Raw genomic sequence first — 12,361 nt, 5'->3', positions numbered from 1 at the left:
ACAGCTACAGCAGGAAGCGAGAAGTAGGACAATAGTGGTTCAGATATGCACTGGGCAGCTGAGGAGTGGTAGCTCAGTGCTAGCATAGAAAGCTCAAATACTTGAGTTCAAATCCCAGTATCACCAAGAGAGGGGATGGGGAGAGAAATAGTGGGGCCAAGTGTGGTACTCAGACCTGTAATCTCAGCTCAAGGTTTGGCAGTTTGAGGCCAATCTGGTCTATAGGAATGAGGAGGAGAGAGAACACCAGCCAGCAAGCCCACCACAGTGGGGACAGGGGACCGTGGAAGGAGAGGCACACTATTGCAGTCACATAGACCTTGGGTGGGTGGGGTTCCTGTTTGCCCCACTTTTAAGCATAATCCCTTAGGCAAAGTCACTGTCTCTCTGAATCTTAGTTTCCTCTTGACTAACCTGGGGAGACAATTGACAAGTGCCTTGATACCCTGCCCACCCGGATTATATTTGTAGCTTCCTTCTAGCTGGGAGGGGGGGGGGTTCACTGGTGTCCTGGGCTTGGCCCCACCCTGGTAGCACTCAGAACTGAAACGGTCATTACTCAGCAGACCTCGGCTGGCACCTGCTGGGGTACCCATCTGGGAACAGAGAGAGGAATCAGACCTGCCAGACTGCCCTGGCTAGCCCCCCCCTCCCCCACCGCCTGCTATCTGGGGATGCTTGGCTCTGCAGGACTGCCCTGCTCCCTGCCACCATTAACCTGCCCTGTCATTCCAACTGTTCCAGCCTCTGCCCCATCTCTCACCCTTCTCTCCACCTCCTTTGTGGAAGCAACCTCTGCTAGTGCCCTGGAGAGAGGAGGAGGAGGTGGTGGCCCAAGTGCCAGGGGGCTGGGCACGCTGCCGGCCTTTGTCTGGACCGAGCAGCCAAGGGAGGCTCATTCCCTGGGGGACAGGCCATGCTGCCGGCCTGCTGGCGGCTCAGGGAGGAGACCGCGTGGGTGGTGGGGCCTGGGCAGGCCTGGGCTGGCAGCAGTCCTCTGGGACAGACTGGCCCGGTTGTTCGAGTAGGAGGCCTGAGCCTGGGAGTTAGAGCAGGGCTGGCCAGGTCCTTCTGTGGCCTATTAGAGACATAGCCCAGCACCTACTATGTGTCAGGAGCCATGGAAGTCCTCAGACCTAGGCCACAGGAGTCGTCAGTCCTGGGGCCTGGTAGTGGAGGTTCAAATTTCTGCTCTACTCTTTGACAGCTGTGTGGCCCTGCCTTTCTAGACCTCCATTTGCAAATCTGCAAAATAAACCTACAACCATCCTTCCTTAGGGCTTAGTGCCTTGCATGGAGCAGAGCTGGAGTCTATACTGTCTTGTTATTGTTCTGCATTCTGCCCTTGAGGACAAGCCGAGTTCCTCCTTTTCCTTTGTGTCAGATCCTTGCCCTGTAGAGAATCCAGGTCAGAACACATCTACTAAAGGCCTACTGTGTGCCAGCATCTGCGTTAGGCACTGGGGATACCCAGACTTAAGTGTTTGGGAGAGACAAAAGAGGGAGGGGTAGTGTATGCGGTCCCACTGTGTGCCGGGCTCCTCGCTGAGCCCTGGGATCTAGAGGGGAGCCCAGCCACTGCAGCCCTTGTGAGGAAGACTGTGGGAATCCAGAACCTGATGGTGTTGCCCCAGCACAGTTTGATGGGGGAGGCGCAAGGAGCCATCCAGGGAAGGGGTCCATCCTGGGGGAGATGACCTGGAATCCTGGCATTGTTGCCCCTGCTCATCCCTCCCTCTCAGAAACCTCTCGCTAATGCCTGGCCCCAGCCTTCGTCTCCATGTGTTTGAGGTGGAGAATCTGCTACCGAAGGAGGAATATCCTGTTTCCATCTGTGATCAGCTGACACGTCCCAGCGCATTTCCAGCTCCCCCCACCCCTTGCCCTGCTGTGGCCTGGGAGGCAGAGGCTTCTGAACCACCCCTCTGCCCTGTGTCCCCTCAGCCCTCCCCACCTTCCCCACCAGCAGCCAGAGCAGTCTTCTGAAATATAAATCAGACAGCATCAGCGCCTAGCCTAAAACCCTTCAGTGGCTCCCCAGGGGCTCTTAGGACAAAGACCAGACTCCATACCACAGCCTGCTAGGCCCAGCCAGACCCAGTGCCCTAGACCCTCCAGTCTCTTGGCTGAGGATGGGGTGGCATCCAGGCTGGAGCCTTCACCTGCTGGCACAGCCTCTTGAAGGCACCGGGAGGAACTGAGTAGGTTAATGGAGACCCTGACTGGGGCTCTGTCTGTGGAGGCTGAGTGGTTCAATCTCAGCTGTGTCACCTTGGTACCCAGGTCTTTTAGCTCTGTGCCTCTGTTTCTCCATCAGTAAGACAAGTGTCTGCCTGAGTGGGGACCCCAGTTACTGCATTCAGAGGGCAGGAGCCCCCTTGTGGGTCCTCACAAATGCATCCCTTCCACACGCCTGTGTGTCTCAGGCCTTGGCAGGTATGTGGTCCACACAGAAGACCAGCCAATGGGAGGGGGTTTCTGTGTGGGTTCCAGCAGTTCTCGTGACAGTGACCATGGGGCCCACAGATGAAGGACTTCTTCCAAGCCCGCTGTGTTAGCCAAACTCCTTTCAGGTCAGTTGTCCGCTAGCAGCAGTGGTGACAGAAGGCACCGACACAGATGACCCTGTGCCATAGGTCAGGCACATTCAGGAAGCTATTGACTTCAATCCCTTCACTTGAAAATCTAAATTTCTGCGTATGTGCTGAGGTGCTGGGGTTTGAACTCAAGGCGTGGGTGCTGTTCCTTAGCTGTTTTGGTCAAGGCTAGCACTTGGCCATTTGAGCTATGGCTCCATTTCTGCCTCTTCGCTGATTAATTGGAGATAGGTCTCACAGACTTCTCTGCCCAGGTTGGCTTCAAACCTTAATCCTCAGATCTCAGCCTCCTGAGTATATAGGAGTACAGGCGAGAGTGACTAGCACGCGACTTGTTATTATTTTTAACTTCAGCTTTAAACATACAGTTTTAAAAACATTATTTTGTTTGTTTGTTTATTTACTTTTGTCAGTCATGGGGCTTGAACTCAGGGCCTGGGCACTGTCCCTGAGCTTGTTTGTGTAAGGCTAGTACCCTACCCCTTTGAGCCACAGCTCCACTTCTGGTTTTCTGGTAGTTAATTGGAGATAAGGTTCTCCTGGACTTTCCTGTCCAGGCTGGCTTTGAACTGCAGTCCTCAGATCTCAGTCAGGTGCTGCCAACACCTGCTTTGCATTTGCATTATTTAAAATGGAAAAAATTTGAAAAGATCTGGAAAAAATCTCTCCCTTCCCCTCTCCCCAGCCAGTCAGCTTCCTTCTGTGAAGGGACTACTGTGGACAGCTTATCCGACCTCCCAAAGATCTCTGGTGCCTATGTCTACCCAAACGCTACAGCTAGAACTGGTCAGCACAGCTGCTGCAGGGGGAGGGTTGGGGGTGTGAAAGTGGCCCCCTCTCCCATTCTATATAATAGACAGGCTGAACCTGGGCTTCACAAACATTCATTTAACCCTTACCCTGTCACAGCTGCAGAAATGGTCCCAGAGAGATTTTCTTTGGCTGAATGATATGGCTGGATTTGAACTCAGATTCCTAGGATTCCAACCTTGCCCCGCTGCACGGGCTCAGTTAATGTTAGAGACTCGGTTTCTGAGTGGTGGCACAGTATTGCAGAAGAGGCCATATGGGGAAGGTGTCTGTGTGGCCAGGAGCTCAAGCTCTGGGACTTCTACTTCTGGCCCCAGTGTTTTGTGTGACCTTGGGAAGGTCATGTGCATTCTCTCCTAGGACCTCTGCTAGCCGGAGGTCAGCTCTGCCAAGCCCTCATCAGTTAGGTTCCAACATGTTGAACTGAATGGGTGAATAGAAGGGTGATAGCATCTTTCCTGGGGCTCAGGCTATTTGTTTGAGCAGGTGCCAGAGCCAAGGCCTCAAGAGATGGGGCCAAGCAAGAGTTGAGATTCACAGGTGCATCAGCCATGGTGGGACTGTGTGACTTTAGGTCACTCTCTTTCCCTCTCTCAGCCTCTGTTGGTGTCTCTAGACATGAACTGAGATGACCTCGTGGTGAAAACAAGGCTGGTGCTGACACTTTCTGGCAGAGCCTGTGTAAGGAGTAAGAATGGATGGGTGTTAGCAAGGCTTGGCACATATAACGTCAGTCCTCTGTCAGTCTTCTGTATCTTCAGAGCTGTACGCCCAACCTATACTCTGGCTGAGGGCCAGTGAGCAATAAAACCACTGGCTTTCCCCCCTTATTTTTCAAAGTGTAACATTTTGAAAGGTAATAGGAGCCAATTATTTAAATAAAACCAAACAATACAGGTACCAATCACTGTACAGTGAAAAAAAAGAGGTGTTCTCCTGGTCATCTCGTTTCCTCCTCAAGTATGTGCTAAGCATCTCTACAGAAATGTCTCTCATGTGTCTAGAGAAAGTACAGGTGCTGTATGTTTCTGGATTTTTGCTTCTATTTTTTAAAAAAATTTAGATTGGGGCTGGGAATATGGCCTAGTGGCAAGAGTGCTTGCTTCTTATACATGAAGCCCTGGGTTCGATTCCCTAGCACCACATATATGGAAAACGGCCAGAAGTGGCGCTGTGGCTCAAGTGGCAGAGTGCTAGCCTTGAGCAAAAAGAAGCCAAGGACAGTGCTCAGGCCCTGAGTCCAAGCCCAGGACTGGCAAAAAAAAAAAAAAAAATTAGATTTTCTTTTATTGTTATTATAAAGGTGATGTACAGAGTTGCTTCTATTTTTTACACAAAATATGTTCTACTTTGATCCACAGGTTGCTTTTTAAAACATGTATAATATATATAAATATATAAATAATGTATAAATAATATATAATTATATGTAAATTATATATTTTTATGGTACAGTATGTTTACATTGTACCATGTACAATATAAACATAAATAAGTTTTTATTGAGATATAATTCACATACCATACAATTTTCCCATTCAAAATACAATTCAATGCTTTTGTAGTATATTCAGAGTTGTGCGACCATCGCCACACCCAGTTGCAGAGCATTTTTGTTACTTCAAAAGGAACCCCCTACCTCCACCCAGAAGCTTCTTTCCCCGGCCCCTCTGTGGCCTGAGCCAGCCACAGCTCTGCTTTCTGTCTGCACAGCCTCGCCTCCTGTGGACCTTTCCTGTGAATGGAGCCATCCAGTGTGTGTGGCTTTGTGACAGACTTCTTTCTATTGCTTGCAAGGCTCATCTCTGTTGTAGCATGCGATACTTTTCCTTCCTTCCTTCCTTCCATCCTTCCCTCCCTCCCTCCCTCCCTCCCTCCTTCCCTCCCTCCCTCCCTCCCTCCCTCCCTCCCTCCCTTCCTTCCTTCCTTCCTCTCTTTCTTTCTTTCCTTTTTTTCCATATACTATTCCATATATGAGCACATCTCATTTCATTTACCTATGTAACAGTTGATGGATATTTGTTGTTTGCACATTTCGGCTGTTGGGAATAAGGCTTCTGTGAACCATCACTTATTATTTCAAGTTGTTGTTTGCCTATGTTCCCTCTTGTCTTTCACTTTAGATTGGGATTACTGGGTTCTATGGTGACACTGGGTTTAACCTTCCCAGGACCTACTGGTTTTCTGAACTATGCATCTTACATTCCCACCAGCAATGCAGTTCCCTCTTCCAGGGTTGAAGTTTCTCTATAACACCTGTTATTCTGTGTGTGTGTGGGGGGGGGGGGTAATGCACACGCGCATGTGTGCGGGTGCGCCTGTCTTTCCTCGCACTTGAATTCAGGGCCTAGGCACTGTGGTCCTCAGATTTCAGTCTTCTGAGTAGCTAGGATTATAGGTGTGAGCCACTGCTGCCCAGCTCAGTTTTGTTTTGTTTTTATTACTTCCATCCTAGAGGTCCTGAAGTGGTATCTTATGGTGGCTTTGAAGTACATTTCCTTGATAGCTAATAATGTTGAGTATCTTATCATTTGCTTATTGGTGACATTTCTATATCTTATTTGTATATCCTTGTGTATATCTTATGTGTATCCTGATTTTTGGCACAGTTTAAAAATCATAGTCATTTTATTATTAACCCATAAGAGTCTTGTATATTCCAGAAAAAAGTTCCCTCTCAGACATACAATTTACAAATATCTTCTTCCAGTTGTGATTGCCTTTTTCCTTCTCTCTTTTCTCTTCTTCTAATCTTCCTTTCTCTTCCTTCCTCTCTCCTTTGCTCCCTCCCTCCTCCTTTCCTCCCTCCCTCCCTCCATATCTCTCCCTCCTTCCCTGTTCCTTCCTTCTTTCCTGCCTTCCCTCAATAGGGTAACATTGTGTAGTCCAGATTGACCTCAAATTTATGATCCTTCTGCTTCAGCCTTTGGAGTGCTATATCTTTTTATTTCCTTGAAGGTATCCATTGAAGCACCAAAGTGGTGCGTGTATACATTCTTAAGCTCAGAGTCTAGATGCTGTCCCTCAGTTTTCTTTCTTTTTTTCCTCAAGGCTAGCATTCTACCACTTGAGCCACAGCTCCACTTCCAGCTTTTGGGTGTTAAATGGAGAGAAGAATCTCACAGAGCCCTGGTGCCAATGGCTCATGCCTATAATCCTAGCTTCTCAGAAGGCTGAGATCTAAGGATCACAGTTTGAAGCCAGACCAGGCAGGAAAGTCCGTGAGACTTTTATCCCAAATAAACCACTGAGTAAAATCTGGAAGTGGCTCTGTGGTTCAAGTGGTTGAGCACCAGCCTTGAGTAAAAGAAGCTCAGGGACAGAGCCCAGGCCCAGAGTTCAAGCCCCAGCCTTGAGTCAAAGAAGCTCAGGGACAGAGCCCAGTCCCAGAGTTCAAGCCCCAGGACTTCCCCCCGCCTGCAAAAAAAAAAAAAAAAGAGCCTCACAGACTTTTCTCCCTGGACTGACTTGAACTGCCAATTCTTAGATCTCAGTCAATTGAGTAGCTTGATTCACTTGTGCTTGATGAAGTAGGCTTGATCACTGGTGCCTGACTTGAAGCACAGGTTTTTAAAAGTCCAGTTTTTCTAATTTTTCCTTTGAACTCTGGGCCTGGGCACTGTCTTTGCTTTGTGTGTGTATGCCTCTGTGTGTGTGTGTATGTATGTGTGTTGAGGCTTAAACTCAAGGCCTATGTACTATCCCTTTCCTCTCAAGGTTAGTGCTCTACCATTTAAGCCACACCTCCACCAAAAAAAGAACCACTTCTGGATCTTGGTGGTTAATTGGAGATAAGAGTCTCACTGACTTTCCTACCTGGACTGGCAGGATCTGAGAGACTCAGACCTCAGCCTCCTGAGTAGCTAGGATTACAGGCGTGAGCCACCTGGTGCCTTGCATATACTTTTGGTGTCATATCTAAGAAACCATTGCCTAATCCAAAGTCATAGATTTATCTCTTTTCCTCTAAAAACAACAAAAAAGAAAAGCTTAGGGTTGGGGATTTAGCTCAGTGGAAGAGCACTTGCCTGGCAAGTATGATCCTGAATTCAGTCCTCAGCTCTGGAAAAAAAAAAAAAAAAAGCTTAGTTCTTACAGGTGTTTTTTTCTACTGAACAGTGAATCTACACATTATCAGTGTGTCACTTCATGAATGTGCTATAACTTATTTACCCAGTCCTCTATTGGCGGACTCAGATTTTTCCAATAGCCTTCTCTTAAAAACCTTCAGTAACCATCCTTGAATGTAGGTGTGTGAGTTTATAGTAAGGAGTAGAATCGTTGGATCCAAAGGTCTATGCTGATGGACACGATGCCTGATTGTTCTGCATTAGTGGATGGGGTACAGTTTTCCTACTTGCTGGTGCATCGAGTGCACTGTGCATCTGCAGCAATGACCCTGGATGTCAGTGTTGAAATTTGCACTTTACAGGGCGGTCTAAGGCGACAGGGCCTACCTGGCTTTGGACCCTGTTCACTCTGTACCATCCTGTTCAGCCCCTTGTGTCTTCAGCGTGCCCCCTACACTTCTGAAATAACTCCCCAAAGAATGCAAGTTCAACAGGCCATGCCTAGAGTCTCTATCTAAGATCTCATGTATGAAAGTGGGGAAAGTAAAGGCTGTAGTCACTAGAGAGTCATGAATGAGCATCTGTTGTATGCCTTTGCTATGCTCAGAGCTGGGGAAAGGGCCTATGCTCTCAGGCCATACGAGGTTCATAGACTCACTTTTTAGTCCCTAGTCTAGTTTAGAGGCTGGGAAGTCTAGCTTTTTACTCTTTTTTTTTTTTTTTTTTTTTTTTTTTTTTGCCTATCCTGGGCTTGGACTCGGGGCCTGAGCACGGTCCCTGGCTTCTTTGTGCTCAAGGCTAGCACTCTGCCACTTGAGCCACAGCGCCACTTCTGGCCATTGTCTATATATGTGGTGCTGGGGAATCGAACCCAGGGCTTCATGTATGGGAGGCAAGCACTCTTGCCACTAGGCCATATTCCCAGCCCCACTCTTTTTTTTTATCTTTAAAATTTTATTGGGGGCTGGTAATGTAGCTTAGTGGTAGAGTGCTTGCCTAGCATGCATGAAGCCCTGGGTTCGATTCCTCAGTACCACATAAACAGAAAAAGCTGGAAGTGGCATTGTGGTTCAAGTGGTAGAATGCTAGCCTTGAGCAAATAAAGCTCAGGACTGGCAAGAAAGAGAAGAGAGTGCGTGTGCACAAGAGAAAGAGAGAGAGAGTGAGAGAGAGAGAGAGGAAGGAAGGAAGGAAAGAAGGAAGGAAGGAAGGAAGGGAGGAAGGAAGGAAGGAAGGAAGGAAGGAAGGGAAAAGAGACCCAATCAGCCAACATTCTTCACCTGCCAACATCCTTGCGGGAGCCACCAAGCCTCCAGTCAAGATGAGTGATAAGCCAAACATGTCCAGAGTGAAGAAGTGTAACAGATAACACTGATAGAAAACTAATGCTGAAGAGGAAAAAAACCCCACGCTTCCTTCAAAGGAAACTATCCAGCAGGAGAAAGAGTGTGTTCAAACATCCTAAAATGCAGATTGCCTCTCAAGCTTCAACATTGCCTGATATTCTTGCTTTTAGGCTTATTTCTGTAAAGCTATGTGCTTGTGGAGATTTGAGGCACCTGTAGATGGCTTCTATATTCCCCAGCTAAGAAGTCATCAGCCGCCAGTGTCCCCTTAAGCTTATTTTTAAAGTGAAATTTCAGACTGTGGATGACCTTTGTGGGTGTGGTCCTTGTGCCCTTAGAGAGCAAGCCAGTTTTGACCTACAGTGCATGCCTTCTGCTTCATAATCATACTTTTGTAGCTTCTTAATTTTCATTTAGAATAAAGCATTAAAAATACAAAAGAAAGAAAGAAAAAGGAGGAAAGACAGCAGGAAGGGCTGGGAGTGTGGCTCAAGTGGCACAGTACCTAGCAAAGTACAAAGTCCTCAGCTCAAACCCAGTACCACCAAAGGGCAGGGGGAGTGGATTCAATCCTGACTCCATCTCCTCTATCTTTGGAGAACTCAGTTCCCTTTGTGTGCCTCAGTTTCCTCTCCTATCAAATGGCATTAATATGAAGAATGCCCAGTACACATTAGCTATTATTATCCCTGTTGGCAAGTGCTATAGGAAATGGAAAGGAGAAGTGTGGCCAGGGGTCAGGGGAGTCTCAGGGAAGGAAGGGCATTTCGGTGGAATAGGAGGAATGGCTCAGGAACAGCCCATGGCATTCCAGGCTGGGGAACACAGTGTGTCGGCTCAGGGCCGCCCCAGGGCTCTGGGGAGAAGCAGCTAGGGAGGCTGGAAAGTCAGGTTTGTGCTGGGGCCAGGAGGGAGGAGGAGCCGCTTCCAGGCATGGGTGTTTGGGTAGGCGGGAGTTGGCAGCCCTGTTTGGTGTGTTTCCATCTCAACTGGGGCTGCTTCTGAGGGGTGGACTCCTCAAGCCTCATTTTCTTCTTGAGGGCATCCTAGAACAATGCTTACTAATGAGGGTTCTGGGGCCAGGCTGCCTGATGGCTCCCTGGCCCTGCCACTGAGGAGCTGTGTGACTTTGTCCCTGCTTCCTGAGGTCACGGTGAAGAGTGAATGGTTGGTGTGGATAAAGCACTGCCTGGCACACGGTAAGTGCTCAATAAACGTTAGTTGTTCAGAGGAAGGGAAAGCAACGGTGGTAGTGCACTCTACCTGCTTCTTAGGTAGAAAAATCCAGAGCTTCTGAAAGGGAGTGGTATTCGGGGCCTGTGGAAGATCAGGAGAGCTCACATGCCAGGTTGCCTGAGCCCCGCCTCACTCTGTGCAGCCTCTGGCAAGTAAAGGGCTCCATCCTCCCCCAGGGGGCTTGGACATGACCCCAGGCCCAGACACACACTCTCCTCCAGTGTCCCACCCAGGACAGAGGGAAAAGGGATTTTAATGTAAGTTTAATATTGTTTTAATGTAAGTATCTTGTGAACCAGGCTTTTGCAGGTAAAAAATTTTGAACCAAGGATCATGAGAACCAGAATGACCTGTGCCACCCAAACTTATTTCTTTCTTTTGTTGGTCATAGGGCTTGAACTCAGGGCCTGGTCACTGTCCCTGTACTCTTTTGCTCAAGGCTAGTACTCTACCACTTTAAGCTACAGCTCCACTTCCAGTTTTCTGATGGCTAATTGGAGATAAGAGTCTCACAGACTTTCCTATCTGGGCTGGCTTTGAATCATGATCCTCAGATCTCAGCCTCCTGAGTAGCTAGGATTACAGGCATGGGGCACCCATGCCTGGCCAAACTTCTTACAGATAAAGAAACACACCCAAACATCAAGAGTAGGAGTCAGATCTCAGAACATTTGCAGCTAACAAGGCTTCTCCCCAGCCCCCAGTACACCCAGTGATCCTTAAGCCAGGTGGCCAGGAAGTGTGCAGACAGTACTATGCCTTGTGTCTGGAAATCACTTAAAGATGGCACTGGTGGGCTTTGCAGATGGATGGTATATGAGGTGTGGGAGAGAAGGGAGTCTAGACACCTGAGCAGTGGGAGATGGAGAAGGCTATTAGTGGCGAAGGTTTGAGAGTAAGAGCCGGGGCTGTGGACTAGAAGGGAAGTCCAAATGCTTGCTTGGTGGATGAATGAACGTATGCATTGTTTGGGCCCTCCAGATGGGCCCCGAACTAGCACTTGCTTCCAGAGTTGTCCAGTTAGTCCTTTGGAAGCAAAGGAGAGGACCAAGCTAAAGGTAGAATAAACCTGATGTCACCCCCTGGATCACCAATAAATGGATGAGGTCCCAACACTGAGTGCCAGGGATACCAACATCAAGAGATCTTATCCAAGGCCTGGGAATGTGGCTTAGTGATAGAGTGCTTGCCTAGCATGCATGCAGCCCTGGATTCGATTCCTCAGCACCACATAAACAGAAAAAGCTGGAAGTAGCGCTGTGGCTCAAGTGGTAGAGTGCTAGCCTTGAGCAAAAGCATCCCAGGGAGCAAAAGAAGCTCAGGGACAGTGTTCAGGCCCTAGTTCAGCCCCAGGACTGGCAAGAGAGAGAGAGAGAGAGAGAGAGAGAGAGAGAGAGAGAGAGAGAGAGAGAGAGAGAGAGAGAGAGAATCTTATCTGAAAATTTTATAAAATCCCCCAACTTCTAAATATTAGCAATACATTAAAAATTATAATAAACCTACTCAGGCCTCCCAAAATATGTGCATAGGTTCTGTTTGGCCTGAGGCCTCCTGGTTATGAGTGTGAGTGTGGGAGTGACATCATACTTCCCAGGTCTGAGCCCAGCTCTCAGTTCCCAGCTGTGTGCCCTTAGGTTAGTGACAGCCTCTCCAAAGCCTTGGTGTCTTTGTCTGTAAAATGGGAATGATAGCAGTACCATTCCCTGGTGTCATAGCACAACTTCTGTGGCTAATAATTGTAATAAAAACTATTCTTTGGTTTTTGTTTTGTTTTGTTGTTTTGATCCGTCATGGGGCTTGAACTCAGGGCCTGGGTACTATACCTGAGCTATTTCACTCAAGGCTAGCGCTCTACCACTTTGAGCCTCAGTGCCACTTCCAGTTTTCTGGTGGTTAATTGGATATAAGAATGTCCTAGACTTTCTTTGGCGGGCTGCCTTTCAACCACCATCCTCAGATCTCAGACTCCTGAGCAGCTAGGATTACAGGTGTGAACCACCAGCACTCAGGTACAAAACTATTCTTGATAGGGTTTATTAGTAATCATGGCTGAAGATGACAGAGGGGGGGAAGAAATAGGACTCTGAGTTCATTCCGGATCTGGCTCTCACCTCTGTCATTATAAGCTCTGTGATCTTGGACTGCTTTTATACCTCTCTGAGAAACCATTTTTTTCCCTCTCGTTGTTGAGAGATATATTAGATGCCTACAGAAGCCTCCGAGTCCCCCTCACCCTTCCCAGCCATCCTCCCTCCCTGCCTTGCTCCTTCCAGCCTCGCCCACCTGCCACCTCCCACCCCTC

At 48.3% G+C, this 12,361-nt stretch overlaps 1 protein-coding gene and 1 pseudogene across 1 annotated transcript in view; both read left to right on the top strand.

Moving 5' to 3' along the window:
• The window catches only part of Nol4l (nucleolar protein 4 like), a 127,177-nt gene that overhangs the window by 22,572 nt on the left and 92,244 nt on the right, over positions 1-12,361 (top strand). The gene's annotated exons all lie outside the window — the stretch shown is intronic.
• On the top strand, positions 8,751-10,276 carry LOC125353372 (annotated as a pseudogene).

Source organism: Perognathus longimembris, chromosome 6 (genome assembly GCF_023159225.1).
Source record: "Perognathus longimembris pacificus isolate PPM17 chromosome 6, ASM2315922v1, whole genome shotgun sequence".
NCBI lineage: Eukaryota > Metazoa > Chordata > Mammalia > Rodentia > Heteromyidae > Perognathus > Perognathus longimembris.
This window is presented reverse-complemented; position numbering and strand designations above follow the sequence as displayed.